Here is a 16,839-nt window from a genome sequence, read left to right as displayed (position 1 = left end):
GGAAAGCTATCTGAAACTCACCTCAGTTTTCATCTCCTGGTGCTCGTGTTCTCCATTCAGGCCCCCTTACTAACAATCTCCCCACTTGGAGACTCGGCGCCTTTCCATGCCTCTTTCGTACCGTCTGCAATTTGTCCGCAGGATGAACTGCAAGAGGGGGAACCAATGAGAGACTCGCTGGAGGTGTTTGGTCGGGCACATGTCACTCTCATTTCCCATCACGAAGAAGAATTCACCAGCGGTTCAGCCTGCCACCCCGGATCGACAATAGGGCGTGAAGCCATCCAGCCGTGTTGCGTCCCACTCACAAAAAAGCGACTTGGGAAATGGAGCTCAGGGGCACTGCACTTCCCAAACCTGCAGAGTTCTAAACGATAACTATCGCCCCAAAATATATTGAGGTCAGGCTACGAAGAGGCGCTGAACGCAAGGCAGAACTGCAGGAAACGGATGTCAACGGGTACATCGGAATGGCCCCGATAGCACATGAAAAGCGCCAGAACGTGGACAATGATGCGGTTGGCCAAAAAGGGCGTATGCGTTTTTTCCTGAATATATTCAGGAAAAAACGCATACGCCCTTTTTGGCCAACCAAGCAACCTGGGAGAGCAAATCAGCACTACAAAGAAATCTCTCGCCCCCCCCCCCGGGGCAAAAGGGCCAGGCGAAAAAAGTCTAAGAACCAGAAAGGCAGGACAGCCCACGGAGTCAAGGGAGCCTTGTTAAGCTGATGGGCGGGATGTCAATGGCCAACAGCCAATCTTCACAAGTGTATCCTCTTTCCCAAACCATGTAAAACACAGAACCACAGAGCATAGGGCACTTCCACACATGGGCGTTGACCTTGGGAAAATGAAAAAATCAACCAGACACAGGGACCCCAAAGTTGAGGGCTGCTGTCTTGACAAGAACCTCCACTCCGGTACACGTTTCATATCCCAGGAAAGAGCCAAGTGGACAAAGACGAGTGGACAAGTGGACAAAGACAAGTGGACAAGTGGACAAGTGGTGCTACGTAGGTCCAATGGAGTGTCACTCAGCCATGAAATCCACGTCATGAGGCTGGTAGCAGCATCCTGAGTGGATTTAGGTACGCTCATCCTCAGTGAAATAAGTCCCACAAAAAAAGAAACTTATGATATCACTTATCGAGGGAATGTAAAAATCGCTCCCCATGCACTGAATCCCCAAACAGAACAGAGTCACGCTTTTAGAAAACACACTTATGCCTGCTTCAGGGGAAAGGTGAGGTGGGGTGACGCATAAAACTCGAGTTTGAAATGAGCACAGATACCCTTCCGAAAACCGAATATGGAATGGACACGACCTACTCCTTGCTCAATCAAGTGGACTCACCAGACCCTGTTCATCGCACAAGTATCTATCCGACTAGTAAGCATCTTAAAAGCTAAGTCTTGATATCTCTGTGTAAGTGCATCAAGTGTGTGTAAAGCGGCCTAAAACCAGCAGGGAAAATCAGCTCAGACCCATTCTGAGGATACATTTCCAACATAAAGAAGAAACAAGCAGGGCAAAACAGAGAGAAATTCTTCCAAAATGCGTTCAGGGACTGGCATGCAACCAGGATTGACCACATCTACAGCCCCAGCGGCAGAAGACATAAGGCTGGACACTCTTGGGGCTGAGACGATTGGTGAGGTTGGGAAAGCAAATGCAGACCCTTGAAAGGAATCCTGCGTGCTCCCCATTCCATGGGTCCCAACTCTCCAGGTTCAACGCAATCTTCCGACAGCGAAAGCACTCATTGGAAACCCAGCGGATGCTACACCGTGGGATCGGGAAAGCTTTCTGAAACTCACCTCAGTTTTCATCTCCTGGTGCTCGTGTTCTCCATTCAGGCCCCCTTACTAACAATCTCCCCACTTGGAGACTCGGCGCCTTTCCATGCCTCTTTCGTACCGTCTGCAATTTGTCCGCAGGATGAACTGCAAGAGGGGGAACCAATGAGAGACTCGCTGGAGGTGTTTGGTCGGGCACATGTCACTCTCATTTCCCATCACGAAGAAGAATTCACCAGCGGTTCAGCCTGCCACCCCGGATCGACAATAGGGCGTGAAGCCATCCAGCCGTGTTGCGTCCCACTCACAAAAAAGCGACTTGGGAAATGGAGCTCAGGGGCACTGCACTTCCCAAACCTGCAGAGTTCTAAACGATAACTATCGCCCCCAAATATATTGAGGTCAGGCTACGAAGAGGCGCTGAACGCAAGGCAGAACTGCAGGAAACGGATGTCAACGGGTACATCGGAATGGCCCCGATAGCACATGAAAAGCGGCAGAACGTGGACAATGATGCGGTTGGCCAAAAAGGGCGTATGCGTTTTTTCATGAATATATTCAGGAAAAAACGCATACGCCCTTTTTGGCCAACCAAGCAACCTGGGAGAGCAAATCAGCACTACAAAGAAATCTCTCGCCCCCCCCCGGGGCAAAAGGGCCAGGCGAAAAAAGTCTAAAAACCAGAAAGGCAGGACAGCCCACGGAGTCAAGGGAGCCTTGTTAAGCTGATGGGCGGGATGTCAATGGCCAACAGCCAATCTTCACAAGTGTATCCTCTTTCCCAAACCATGTAAAACACAGAACCACAGAGCATAGGGCACTTCCACACATGGGCGTTGACCTTGGGAAAATGAAAAAATCGACCAGACACAGGGACCCCAAAGTTGAGTGCTGCTGTCTTGACAAGAACCTCCACTCCGGTACACGTTTCATATCCCAGGAAAGAGCCAAGTGGACAAGTGGACAAAGACAAGTGGACAAGTGGACAAGTGGTGCTACATAGGTCCAATGGAGTGTCACTCAGCCATGAAATCCACGTCATGAGGCTGGTAGCAGCATCCTGAGTGGATTTAGGTACGATCATCCTCAGTGAAATAAGTCCCACAAAAAAAGAAACTTATGATATCACTTATCGAGGGAATGTAAAAATCGCTCCCCATGCACAGAATCCCCAAACAGAACAGAGTCACGCTTTTAGAAAACACACTTATGCCTGCTTCAGGGGAAAGGTGAGGTGGGGTGACGCATAAAACTCGAGTTTGAAATGAGCACAGATACCCTTCCGAAAACCGAATATGGAATGGACACGACCTACTCCTTGCTCAATCAACTGGACTCACCAGACCCTGTTCATCGCACAAGTATCTATCCGACTAGTAAGCATCTTCAAAGCTAAGTCTTGATATCTCTGTGTAAGTGCATCAAGTGTGTGTCAAGCGGCCTAAAACCAGCAGGGAAAATCAGCTCAGACCCATTCTGAGGATACATTTCCAACATAAAGAAGAAACAAGCAGGGCAAAACAGAGAGAAATTCTTCCAAAATGCGTTCAGGGACTGGCATGCAACCAGGATTGACCACATCTACAGCCCCAGCGGCAGAAGACATAAGGCTGGACACTCTTGGGGCTGAGACGATTGGTGAGGTTGGGAAAGCAAATGCAGACCCTTGAAAGGAATCCTGCGTGCTCCCCATTCCATGGGTCCCAACTCTCCAGGTTCAACGCAATCTTCCGACAGCGAAAGCACTCATTGGAAACCCAGCGGTTGCTACACCGTGGGATCGGGAAAGCTTTCTGAAACTCACCTCAGTTTTCATCTCCTGGTGCTCGTGTTCTCCATTCAGGCCCCCTTACTAACAATCTCCCCACTTGGAGACTCGGCGCCTTTCCATGCCTCTTTCGTACCGTCTGCAATTTGTCCGCAGGATGAACTGCAAGAGGGGGAACCAATGAGAGACTCGCTGGAGGTGTTTGGTCGGGCACATGTCACTCTCATTTCCCATCACGAAGAAGAATTCACCAGCGGTTCAGCCTGCCACCCCGGATCGACAATAGGCCGTGAAGCCATCCAGCCGTGTTGCGTCCCACTCACAAAAAAGCGACTTGGGAAATGGAGCTCAGGGGCACTGCACTTCCCAAACCTGCAGAGTTCTAAACGATAACTATCGCCCCAAAATATATTGAGGTCAGGCTACGAAGAGGCGCTGAACGCAAGGCAGAACTGCAGGAAACGGATGTCAACGGCTACATCGGAATGGCCCCGATAGCACATGAAAAGCGCCAGAACGTGGACAATGATGCGGTTGGCCAAAAAGGGCGTATGCGTTTTTTCCTGAATATATTCAGGAAAAAACGCATACGCCCTTTTTGGCCAACCAAGCAACCTGGGAGAGCAAATCAGCACTACAAAGAAATCTCTCGCCCCCCCCCCCGGGGCAAAAGGGCCAGGCGAAAAAAGTCTAAAAACCAGAAAGGCAGGACAGCCCACGGAGTCAAGGGAGCCTTGTTAAGCTGACGGGCGGGATGTCAATGGCCAACAGCCAATCTTCACAAGTGTATCCTCTTTCCCAAACCATGTAAAACACAGAACCACAGAGCATAGGGCACTGCCACACATGGGCGTTGACCTTGGGAAAATGAAAAAATCAACCAGACACAGGGACCCCAAAGTTGAGGGCTGCTGTCTTGACAAGAACCTCCACTCCGGTACACGTTTCATATCCCAGGAAAGAGCCAAGTGGACAAAGACGAGTGGACAAGTGGACAAAGACAAGTGGACAAGTGGACAAGTGGTGCTACGTAGGTCCAATGGAGTGTCACTCAGCCATGAAATCCACGTCATGAGGCTGGTAGCAGCATCCTGAGTGGATTTAGGTACGATCATCCTCAGTGAAATAAGTCCCACAAAAAAAGAAACTTATGATATCACTTATCGAGGGAATGTAAAAATCGCTCCCCATGCACTGAATCCCCAAACAGAACAGAGTCACGCTTTTAGAAAACACACTTATGCCTGCTTCAGGGGAAAGGTGAGGTGGGGTGACGCATAAAACTCGAGTTTGAAATGAGCACAGATACCCTTCCGAAAACCGAATATGGAATGGACACGACCTACTCCTTGCTCAATCAACTGGACTCACCAGACCCTGTTCATCGCACAAGTATCTATCCGACTAGTAAGCATCTTAAAAGCTAAGTCTTGATATCTCTGTGTAAGTGCATCAAGTGTGTGTCAAGCGGCCTAAAACCAGCAGGGAAAATCAGCTCAGACCCATTCTGAGGATACATTTCCAACATAAAGAAGAAACAAGCAGGGCAAAACAGAGAGAAATTCTTCCAAAATGCGTTCAGGGACTGGCATGCAACCAGGATTGACCACATCTACAGCCCCAGCGGCAGAAGACATAAGGCTGGACACTCTTGGGGCTGAGACGATTGGTGAGGTTGGGAAAGCAAATGCAGACCCTTGAAAGGAATCCTGCGTGCTCCCCATTCCATGGGTCCCAACTCTCCAGGTTCAACGCAATCTTCCGACAGCGAAAGCACTCATTGGAAACCCAGCGGATGCTACACCGTGGGATCGGGAAAGCTTTCTGAAACTCACCTCAGTTTTCATCTCCTGGTGCTCGTGTTCTCCATTCAGGCCCCCTTACTAACAATCTCCCCACTTGGAGACTCGGCGCCTTTCCATGCCTCTTTCGTACCGTCTGCAATTTGTCCGCAGGATGAACTGCAAGAGGGGGAACCAATGAGAGACTCGCTGGAGGTGTTTGGTCGGGCACATGTCACTCTCATTTCCCATCACGAAGAAGAATTCACCAGCGGTTCAGCCTGCCACCCCGGATCGACAATAGGCCGTGAAGCCATCCAGCCGTGTTGCGTCCCACTCACAAAAAAGCGACTTGGGAAATGGAGCTCAGGGGCACTGCACTTCCCAAACCTGCAGAGTTCTAAACGATAACTATCGCCCCAAAATATATTGAGGTCAGGCTACGAAGAGGCGCTGAACGCAAGGCAGAACTGCAGGAAACGGATGTCAACGGCTACATCGGAATGGCCCCGATAGCACATGAAAAGCGCCAGAACGTGGACAATGATGCGGTTGGCCAAAAAGGGCGTATGCGTTTTTTCCTGAATATATTCAGGAAAAAACGCATACGCCCTTTTTGGCCAACCAAGCAACCTGGGAGAGCAAATCAGCACTACAAAGAAATCTCTCGCCCCCCCCCCCGGGGCAAAAGGGCCAGGCGAAAAAAGTCTAAAAACCAGAAAGGCAGGACAGCCCACGGAGTCAAGGGAGCCTTGTTAAGCTGACGGGCGGGATGTCAATGGCCAACAGCCAATCTTCACAAGTGTATCCTCTTTCCCAAACCATGTAAAACACAGAACCACAGAGCATAGGGCACTGCCACACATGGGCGTTGACCTTGGGAAAATGAAAAAATCAACCAGACACAGGGACCCCAAAGTTGAGGGCTGCTGTCTTGACAAGAACCTCCACTCCGGTACACGTTTCATATCCCAGGAAAGAGCCAAGTGGACAAAGACGAGTGGACAAGTGGACAAAGACAAGTGGACAAGTGGACAAGTGGTGCTACGTAGGTCCAATGGAGTGTCACTCAGCCATGAAATCCACGTCATGAGGCTGGTAGCAGCATCCTGAGTGGATTTAGGTACGATCATCCTCAGTGAAATAAGTCCCACAAAAAAAGAAACTTATGATATCACTTATCGAGGGAATGTAAAAATCGCTCCCCATGCACTGAATCCCCAAACAGAACAGAGTCACGCTTTTAGAAAACACACTTATGCCTGCTTCAGGGGAAAGGTGAGGTGGGGTGACGCATAAAACTCGAGTTTGAAATGAGCACAGATACCCTTCCGAAAACCGAATATGGAATGGACACGACCTACTCCTTGCTCAATCAACTGGACTCACCAGACCCTGTTCATCGCACAAGTATCTATCCGACTAGTAAGCATCTTAAAAGCTAAGTCTTGATATCTCTGTGTAAGTGCATCAAGTGTGTGTCAAGCGGCCTAAAACCAGCAGGGAAAATCAGCTCAGACCCATTCTGAGGATACATTTCCAACATAAAGAAGAAACAAGCAGGGCAAAACAGAGAGAAATTCTTCCAAAATGCGTTCAGGGACTGGCATGCAACCAGGATTGACCACATCTACAGCCCCAGCGGCAGAAGACATAAGGCTGGACACTCTTGGGGCTGAGACGATTGGTGAGGTTGGGAAAGCAAATGCAGACCCTTGAAAGGAATCCTGCGTGCTCCCCATTCCATGGGTCCCAACTCTCCAGGTTCAACGCAATCTTCCGACAGCGAAAGCACTCATTGGAAACCCAGCGGATGCTACACCGTGGGATCGGGAAAGCTTTCTGAAACTCACCTCAGTTTTCATCTCCTGGTGCTCGTGTTCTCCATTCAGGCCCCCTTACTAACAATCTCCCCACTTGGAGACTCGGCGCCTTTCCATGCCTCTTTCGTACCGTCTGCAATTTGTCCGCAGGATGAACTGCAAGAGGGGGAACCAATGAGAGACTCGCTGGAGGTGTTTGGTCGGGCACATGTCACTCTCATTTCCCATCACGAAGAAGAATTCACCAGCGGTTCAGCCTGCCACCCCGGATCGACAATAGGGCGTGAAGCCATCCAGCCGTGTTGCGTCCCACTCACAAAAAAGCGACTTGGGAAATGGAGCTCAGGGGCACTGCACTTCCCAAACCTGCAGAGTTCTAAACGATAACTATCGCCCCAAAATATATTGAGGTCAGGCTACGAAGAGGCGCTGAACGCAAGGCAGAACTGCAGGAAACGGATGTCAACGGGTACATCGGAATGGCCCCGATAGCACATGAAAAGCGCCAGAACGTGGACAATGATGCGGTTGGCCAAAAAGGGCGTATGCGTTTTTTCCTGAATATATTCAGGAAAAAACGCATACGCCCTTTTTGGCCAACCAAGCAACCTGGGAGAGCAAATCAGCACTACAAAGAAATCTCTCGCCCCCCCCCCGGGGCAAAAGGGCCAGGCGAAAAAAGTCTAAAAACCAGAAAGGCAGGACAGCCCACGGAGTCAAGGGAGCCTTGTTAAGCTGACGGGCGGGATGTCAATGGCCAACAGCCAATCTTCACAAGTGTATCCTCTTTCCCAAACCATGTAAAACACAGAACCACAGAGCATAGGGCACTGCCACACATGGGCGTTGACCTTGGGAAAATGAAAAAATCAACCAGACACAGGGACCCCAAAGTTGAGGGCTGCTGTCTTGACAAGAACCTCCACTCCGGTACACGTTTCATATCCCAGGAAAGAGCCAAGTGGACAAAGACGAGTGGACAAGTGGACAAAGACAAGTGGACAAGTGGACAAGTGGTGCTACGTAGGTCCAATGGAGTGTCACTCAGCCATGAAATCCACGTCATGAGGCTGGTAGCAGCATCCTGAGTGGATTTAGGTACGATCATCCTCAGTGAAATAAGTCCCACAAAAAAAGAAACTTATGATATCACTTATCGAGGGAATGTAAAAATCGCTCCCCATGCACTGAATCCCCAAACAGAACAGAGTCACGCTTTTAGAAAACACACTTATGCCTGCTTCAGGGGAAAGGTGAGGTGGGGTGACGCATAAAACTCGAGTTTGAAATGAGCACAGATACCCTTCCGAAAACCGAATATGGAATGGACACGACCTACTCCTTGCTCAATCAACTGGACTCACCAGACCCTCTTCATCGCACAAGTATCTATCCGACTAGTAAGCATCTTAAAAGCTAAGTCTTGATATCTCTGTGTAAGTGCATCAAGTGTGTGTCAAGCGGCCTAAAACCAGCAGGGAAAATCAGCTCAGACCCATTCTGAGGATACATTTCCAACATAAAGAAGAAACAAGCAGGGCAAAACAGAGAGAAATTCTTCCAAAATGCGTTCAGGGACTGGCATGCAACCAGGATTGACCACATCTACAGCCCCAGCGGCAGAAGACATAAGGCTGGACACTCGTGGGGCTGAGACGATTGGTGAGGTTGGGAAAGCAAATGCAGACCCTTGAAAGGAATCCTGCGTGCTCCCCATTCCATGGGTCCCAACTCTCCAGGTTCAACGCAATCTTCCGACAGCGAAAGCACTCATTGGAAACCCAGCGGATGCTACACCGTGGGATCGGGAAAGCTTTCTGAAACTCACCTCAGTTTTCATCTCCTGGTGCTCGTGTTCTCCATTCAGGCCCCCTTACTAACAATCTCCCCACTTGGAGACTCGGCGCCTTTCCATGCCTCTTTCGTACCGTCTGCAATTTGTCCGCAGGATGAACTGCAAGAGGGGGAACCAATGAGAGACTCGCTGGAGGTGTTTGGTCGGGCACATGTCACTCTCATTTCCCATCACGAAGAAGAATTCACCAGCGGTTCAGCCTGCCACCCCGGATCGACAATAGGGCGTGAAGCCATCCAGCCGTGTTGCGTCCCACTCACAAAAAAGCGACTTGGGAAATGGAGCTCAGGGGCACTGCACTTCCCAAACCTGCAGAGTTCTAAACGATAACTATCGCCCCCAAATATATTGAGGTCAGGCTACGAAGAGGCGCTGAACGCAAGGCAGAACTGCAGGAAACGGATGTCAACGGCTACATCGGAATGGCCCAGATAGCACATGAAAAGCGCCAGAACGTGGACAATGATGCGGTTGGCCAAAAAGGGGGTATGCGTTTTTTCCTGAATATATTCAGGAAAAAACGCATACGCCCTTTTTGGCCAACCAAGCAACCTGGGAGAGCAAATCAGCACTACAAAGAAATCTCTCGCCCCCCCCCGGGGCAAAAGGGCCAGGCGAAAAAAGTCTAAAAACCAGAAAGGCAGGACAGCCCACGGAGTCAAGGGAGCCTTGTTAAGCTGATGGGCGGGATGTCAATGGCCAACAGCCAATCTTCACAAGTGTATCCTCTTTCCCAAACCATGTAAAACACAGAACCACAGAGCATAGGGCACTTCCACACATGGGCGTTGACCTTGGGAAAATGAAAAAATCAACCAGACACAGGGACCCCAAAGTTGAGGGCTGCTGTCTTGACAAGAACCTCCACTCCGGTACACGTTTCATATCCCAGGAAAGAGCCAAGTGGACAAGTGGACAAAGACAAGTGGACAAGTGGACAAGTGGTGCTACGTAGGTCCAATGGAGTGTCACTCAGCCATGAAATCCACGTCATGAGGCTGGTAGCAGCATCCTGAGTGGATTTAGGTACGATCATCCTCAGTGAAATAAGTCCCACAAAAAAAGAAACTTATGATATCACTTATCGAGGGAATGTAAAAATCGCTCCCCATGCACTGAATCCCCAAACAGAACAGAGTCACGCTTTTAGAAAACACACTTATGCCTGCTTCAGGGGAAAGGTGAGGTGGGGTGACGCATAAAACTCGAGTTTGAAATGAGCACAGATACCCTTCCGAAAACCGAATATGGAATGGACACGACCTACTCCTTGCTCAATCAACTGGACTCACCAGACCCTGTTCATCGCACAAGTATCTATCCGACTAGTAAGCATCTTAAAAGCTAAGTCTTGATATCTCTGTGTAAGTGCATCAAGTGTGTGTAAAGCGGCCTAAAACCAGCAGGGAAAATCAGCTCAGACCCATTCTGAGGATACATTTCCAACATAAAGAAGAAACAAGCAGGGCAAAACAGAGAGAAATTCTTCCAAAATGCGTTCAGGGACTGGCATGCAACCAGGATTGACCACATCTACAGCCCCAGCGGCAGAAGACATAAGGCTGGACACTCTTGGGGCTGAGACGATTGGTGAGGTTGGGAAAGCAAATGCAGACCCTTGAAAGGAATCCTGCGTGCTCCCCATTCCATGGGTCCCAACTCTCCAGGTTCAACGCAATCTTCCGACAGCGAAAGCACTCATTGGAAACCCAGCGGATGCTACACCGTGGGATCGGGAAAGCTTTCTGAAACTCACCTCAGTTTTCATCTCCTGGTGCTCGTGTTCTCCATTCAGGCCCCCTTACTAACAATCTCCCCACTTGGAGACTCGGCGCCTTTCCATGCCTCTTTCGTACCGTCTGCAATTTGTCCGCAGGATGAACTGCAAGAGGGGGAACCAATGAGAGACTCGCTGGAGGTGTTTGGTCGGGCACATGTCACTCTCATTTCCCATCACGAAGAAGAATTCACCAGCGGTTCAGCCTGCCACCCCGGATCGACAATAGGGCGTGAAGCCATCCAGCCGTGTTGCGTCCCACTCACAAAAAAGCGACTTGGGAAATGGAGCTCAGGGGCACTGCACTTCCCAAACCTGCAGAGTTCTAAAGGATAACTATCGCCCCAAAATATATTGAGGTCAGGCTACGAACAGGCGCTGAACGCAAGGCAGAACTGCAGGAAACGGATGTCAACGGGTACATCGGAATGGCCCCGATAGCACATGAAAAGCGCCAGAACGTGGACAATGATGCGGTTGGCCAAAAAGGGCGTATGCGTTTTTTCCTGAATATATTCAGGAAAAAACGCATACGCCCTTTTTGGCCAACCAAGCAACCTGGGAGAGCAAATCAGCACTACAAAGAAATCTCTCGCCCCCCCCCGGGGCAAAAGGGCCAGGCGAAAAAAGTCTAAAAACCAGAAAGGCAGGACAGCCCACGGAGTCAAGGGAGCCTTGTTAAGCTGATGGGCGGGATGTCAATGGCCAACAGCCAATCTTCACAAGTGTATCCTCTTTCCCAAACCATGTAAAACACAGAACCACAGAGCATAGGGCACTTCCACACATGGGCGTTGACGTTGGGAAAATGAAAAAATCAACCAGACACAGGGACCCCAAAGTTGAGGGCTGCTGTCTTGACAAGAACCTCCACTCCGGTACACGTTTCATATCCCAGGAAAGAGCCAAGTGGACAAGTGGACAAAGACAATTGGACAAGTGGACAAGTGGTGCTACGTAGGTCCAATGGAGTGTCACTCAGCCATGAAATCCACGTCATGAGGCTGGTAGCAGCATCCTGAGTGGATTTAGGTACGATCATCCTCAGTGAAATAAGTCCCACAAAAAAAGAAACTTATGATATCACTTATCGAGGGAATGTAAAAATCGCTCCCCATGCACTGAATCCCCAAACAGAACAGAGTCACGCTTTTAGAAAACACACTTATGCCTGCTTCAGGGGAAAGGTGAGGTGGGGTGACGCATAAAACTCGAGTTTGAAATGAGCACAGATACCCTTCCGAAAACCGAATATGGAATGGACACGACCTACTCCTTGCTCAATCAACTGGACTCACCAGACCCTGTTCATCGCACAAGTATCTATCCGACTAGTAAGCATCTTAAAAGCTAAGTCTTGATATCTCTGTGTAAGTGCATCAAGTGTGTGTCAAGCGGCCTAAAACCAGCAGGGAAAATCAGCTCAGACCCATTCTGAGGATACATTTCCAACATAAAGAAGAAACAAGCAGGGCAAAACAGAGAGAAATTCTTCCAAAATGCGTTCAGGGACTGGCATGCAACCAGGATTGACCACATCTACAGCCCCAGCGGCAGAAGACATAAGGCTGGACACTCTTGGGGCTGAGACGATTCGTGAGGTTGGGAAAGCAAATGCAGACCCTTGAAAGGAATCCTGCGTGCTCCCCATTCCATGGGTCCCAACTCTCCAGGTTCAACGCAATCTTCCGACAGCGAAAGCACTCATTGGAAACCCAGCGGATGCTACACCGTGGGATCGGGAAAGCTTTCTGAAACTCACCTCAGTTTTCATCTCCTGGTGCTCGTGTTCTCCATTCAGGCCCCCTTACTAACAATCTCCCCACTTGGAGACTCGGCGCCTTTCCATGCCTCTTTCGTACCGTCTGCAATTTGTCCGCAGGATGAACTGCAAGAGGGGGAACCAATGAGAGACTCGCTGGAGGTGTTGGGTCGGGCACATGTCACTCTCATTTCCCATCACGAAGAAGAATTCACCAGCGGTTCAGCCTGCCACCCCGGATCGACAATAGGGCGTGAAGCCATCCAGCCGTGTTGCGTCCCACTCACAAAAAAGCGACTTGGGAAATGGAGCTCAGGGGCACTGCACTTCCCAAACCTGCAGAGTTCTAAACGATAACTATCGCCCCAAAATATATTGAGGTCAGGCTACGAAGAGGCGCTGAACGCAAGGCAGAACTGCAGGAAACGGATGTCAACGGGTACATCGGAATGGCCCCGATAGCACATGAAAAGCGCCAGAACGTGGACAATGATGCGGTTGGCCAAAAAGGGCGTATGCGTTTTTTCCTGAATATATTCAGGAAAAAACGCATACGCCCTTTTTGGCCAACCAAGCAACCTGGGAGAGCAAATCAGCACTACAAAGAAATCTCTCGCCCCCCCCCGGGGCAAAAGGGCCAGGCGAAAAAAGTCTAAAAACCAGAAAGGCAGGACAGCCCACGGAGTCAAGGGAGCCTTGTTAAGCTGATGGGCGGGATGTCAATGGCCAACAGCCAATCTTCACAAGTGTATCCTCTTTCCCAAACCATGTAAAACACAGAACCACAGAGCATAGGGCACTGCCACACATGGGCGTTGACCTTGGGAAAATGAAAAAATCAACCAGACACAGGGACCCCAAAGTTGAGGGCTGCTGTCTTGACAAGAACCTCCACTCCGGTACACGTTTCATATCCCAGGAAAGAGCCAAGTGGACAAAGACGAGTGGACAAGTGGACAAAGACAAGTGGACAAGTGGACAAGTGGTGCTACGTAGGTCCAATGGAGTGTCACTCAGCCATGAAATCCACGTCATGAGGCTGGTAGCAGCATCCTGAGTGGATTTAGGTACGATCATCCTCAGTGAAATAAGTCCCACAAAAAAAGAAACTTATGATATCACTTATCGAGGGAATGTAAAATTCGCTCCCCATGCACTGAATCCCCAAACAGAACAGAGTCACGCTTTTAGAAAACACACTTATGCCTGCTTCAGGGGAAAGGTGAGGTGGGGTGACGCATAAAACTCGAGTTTGAAATGAGCACAGATACCCTTCCGAAAACCGAATATGGAATGGACACGACCTACTCCTTGCTCAATCAACTGGACTCACCAGACCCTGTTCATCGCACAAGTATCTATCCGACTAGTAAGCATCTTAAAAGCTAAGTCTTGATATCTCTGTGTAAGTGCATCAAGTGTGTGTAAAGCGTCCTAAAACCAGCAGGGAAAATCAGCTCAGACCCATTCTGAGGATACATTTCCAACATAAAGAAGAAACAAGCAGGGCAAAACAGAGAGAAATTCTTCCAAAATGCGTTCAGGGACTGGCATGCAACCAGGATTGACCACATCTACAGCCCCAGCGGCAGAAGACATAAGGCTGGACACTCTTGGGGCTGAGACGATTGGTGAGGTTGGGAAAGCAAATGCAGACCCTTGAAAGGAATCCTGCGTGCTCCCCATTCCATGGGTCCCAACTCTCCAGGTTCAACGCAATCTTCCGACAGCGAAAGCACTCATTGGAAACCCAGCGGTTGCTACACCGTGGGATCGGGAAAGCTATCTGAAACTCACCTCAGTTTTCATCTCCTGGTGCTCGTGTTCTCCATTCAGGCCCCCTTACTAACAATCTCCCCACTTGGAGACTCGGCGCCTTTCCATGCCTCTTTCGTACCGTCTGCAATTTGTCCGCAGGATGAACTGCAAGAGGGGGAACCAATGAGAGACTCGCTGGAGGTGTTTGGTCGGGCACATGTCACTCTCATTTCCCATCACGAAGAAGAATTCACCAGCGGTTCAGCCTGCCACCCCGGATCGACAATAGGGCGTGAAGCCATCCAGCCGTGTTGCGTCCCACTCACAAAAAAGCGACTTGGGAAATGGAGCTCAGGGGCACTGCACTTCCCAAACCTGCAGAGTTCTAAACGATAACTATCGCCCCAAAATATATTGAGGTCAGGCTACGAAGAGGCGCTGAACGCAAGGCAGAACTGCAGGAAACGGATGTCAACGGGTACATCGGAATGGCCCCGATAGCACATGAAAAGCGCCAGAACGTGGACAATGATGCGGTTGGCCAAAAAGGGCGTATGCGTTTTTTCCTGAATATATTCAGGAAAAAACGCATACGCCCTTTTTGGCCAACCAAGCAACCTGGGAGAGCAAATCAGCACTACAAAGAAATCTCTCGCCCCCCCCCCCGGGGCAAAAGGGCCAGGCGAAAAAAGTCTAAGAACCAGAAAGGCAGGACAGCCCACGGAGTCAAGGGAGCCTTGTTAAGCTGATGGGCGGGATGTCAATGGCCAACAGCCAATCTTCACAAGTGTATCCTCTTTCCCAAACCATGTAAAACACAGAACCACAGAGCATAGGGCACTGCCACACATGGGCGTTGACCTTGGGAAAATGAAAAAATCAACCAGACACAGGGACCCCAAAGTTGAGGGCTGCTGTCTTGACAAGAACCTCCACTCCGGTACACGTTTCATATCCCAGGAAAGAGCCAAGTGGACAAAGACGAGTGGACAAGTGGACAAAGACAAGTGGACAAGTGGACAAGTGGTGCTACGTAGGTCCAATGGAGTGTCACTCAGCCATGAAATCCACGTCATGAGGCTGGTAGCAGCATCCTGAGTGGATTTAGGTACGCTCATCCTCAGTGAAATAAGTCCCACAAAAAAAGAAACTTATGATATCACTTATCGAGGGAATGTAAAAATCGCTCCCCATGCACTGAATCCCCAAACAGAACAGAGTCACGCTTTTAGAAAACACACTTATGCCTGCTTCAGGGGAAAGGTGAGGTGGGGTGACGCATAAAACTCGAGTTTGAAATGAGCACAGATACCCTTCCGAAAACCGAATATGGAATGGACACGACCTACTCCTTGCTCAATCAAGTGGACTCACCAGACCCTGTTCATCGCACAAGTATCTATCCGACTAGTAAGCATCTTAAAAGCTAAGTCTTGATATCTCTGTGTAAGTGCATCAAGTGTGTGTAAAGCGGCCTAAAACCAGCAGGGAAAATCAGCTCAGACCCATTCTGAGGATACATTTCCAACATAAAGAAGAAACAAGCAGGGCAAAACAGAGAGAAATTCTTCCAAAATGCGTTCAGGGACTGGCATGCAACCAGGATTGACCACATCTACAGCCCCAGCGGCAGAAGACATAAGGCTGGACACTCTTGGGGCTGAGACGATTGGTGAGGTTGGGAAAGCAAATGCAGACCCTTGAAAGGAATCCTGCGTGCTCCCCATTCCATGGGTCCCAACTCTCCAGGTTCAACGCAATCTTCCGACAGCGAAAGCACTCATTGGAAACCCAGCGGTTGCTACACCGTGGGATCGGGAAAGCTTTCTGAAACTCACCTCAGTTTTCATCTCCTGGTGCTCGTGTTCTCCATTCAGGCCCCCTTACTAACAATCTCCCCACTTGGAGACTCGGCGCCTTTCCATGCCTCTTTCGTACCGTCTGCAATTTGTCCGCAGGATGAACTGCAAGAGGGGGAACCAATGAGAGACTCGCTGGAGGTGTTTGGTCGGGCACATGTCACTCTCATTTCCCATCACGAAGAAGAATTCACCAGCGGTTCAGCCTGCCACCCCGGATCGACAATAGGGCGTGAAGCCATCCAGCCGTGTTGCGTCCCACTCACAAAAAAGCGACTTGGGAAATGGAGCTCAGGGGCACTGCACTTCCCAAACCTGCAGAGTTCTAAACGATAACTATCGCCCCCAAATATATTGAGGTCAGGCTACGAAGAGGCGCTGAACGCAAGGCAGAACTGCAGGAAACGGATGTCAACGGGTACATCGGAATGGCCCCGATAGCACATGAAAAGCGCCAGAACGTGGACAATGATGCGGTTGGCCAAAAAGGGCGTATGCGTTTTTTCCTGAATATATTCAGGAAAAAACGCATACGCCCTTTTTGGCCAACCAAGCAACCTGGGAGAGCAAATCAGCACTACAAAGAAATCTCTCGCCCCCCCCCGGGGCAAAAGGGCCAGGCGAAAAAAGTCTAAAAACCAGAAAGGCAGGACAGCC

Source organism: Kogia breviceps, chromosome 6, assembly GCF_026419965.1.
Source record: "Kogia breviceps isolate mKogBre1 chromosome 6, mKogBre1 haplotype 1, whole genome shotgun sequence".
Lineage (NCBI taxonomy): Eukaryota > Metazoa > Chordata > Mammalia > Artiodactyla > Physeteridae > Kogia > Kogia breviceps.
Note: the sequence above shows the minus strand (reverse complement) of the source record.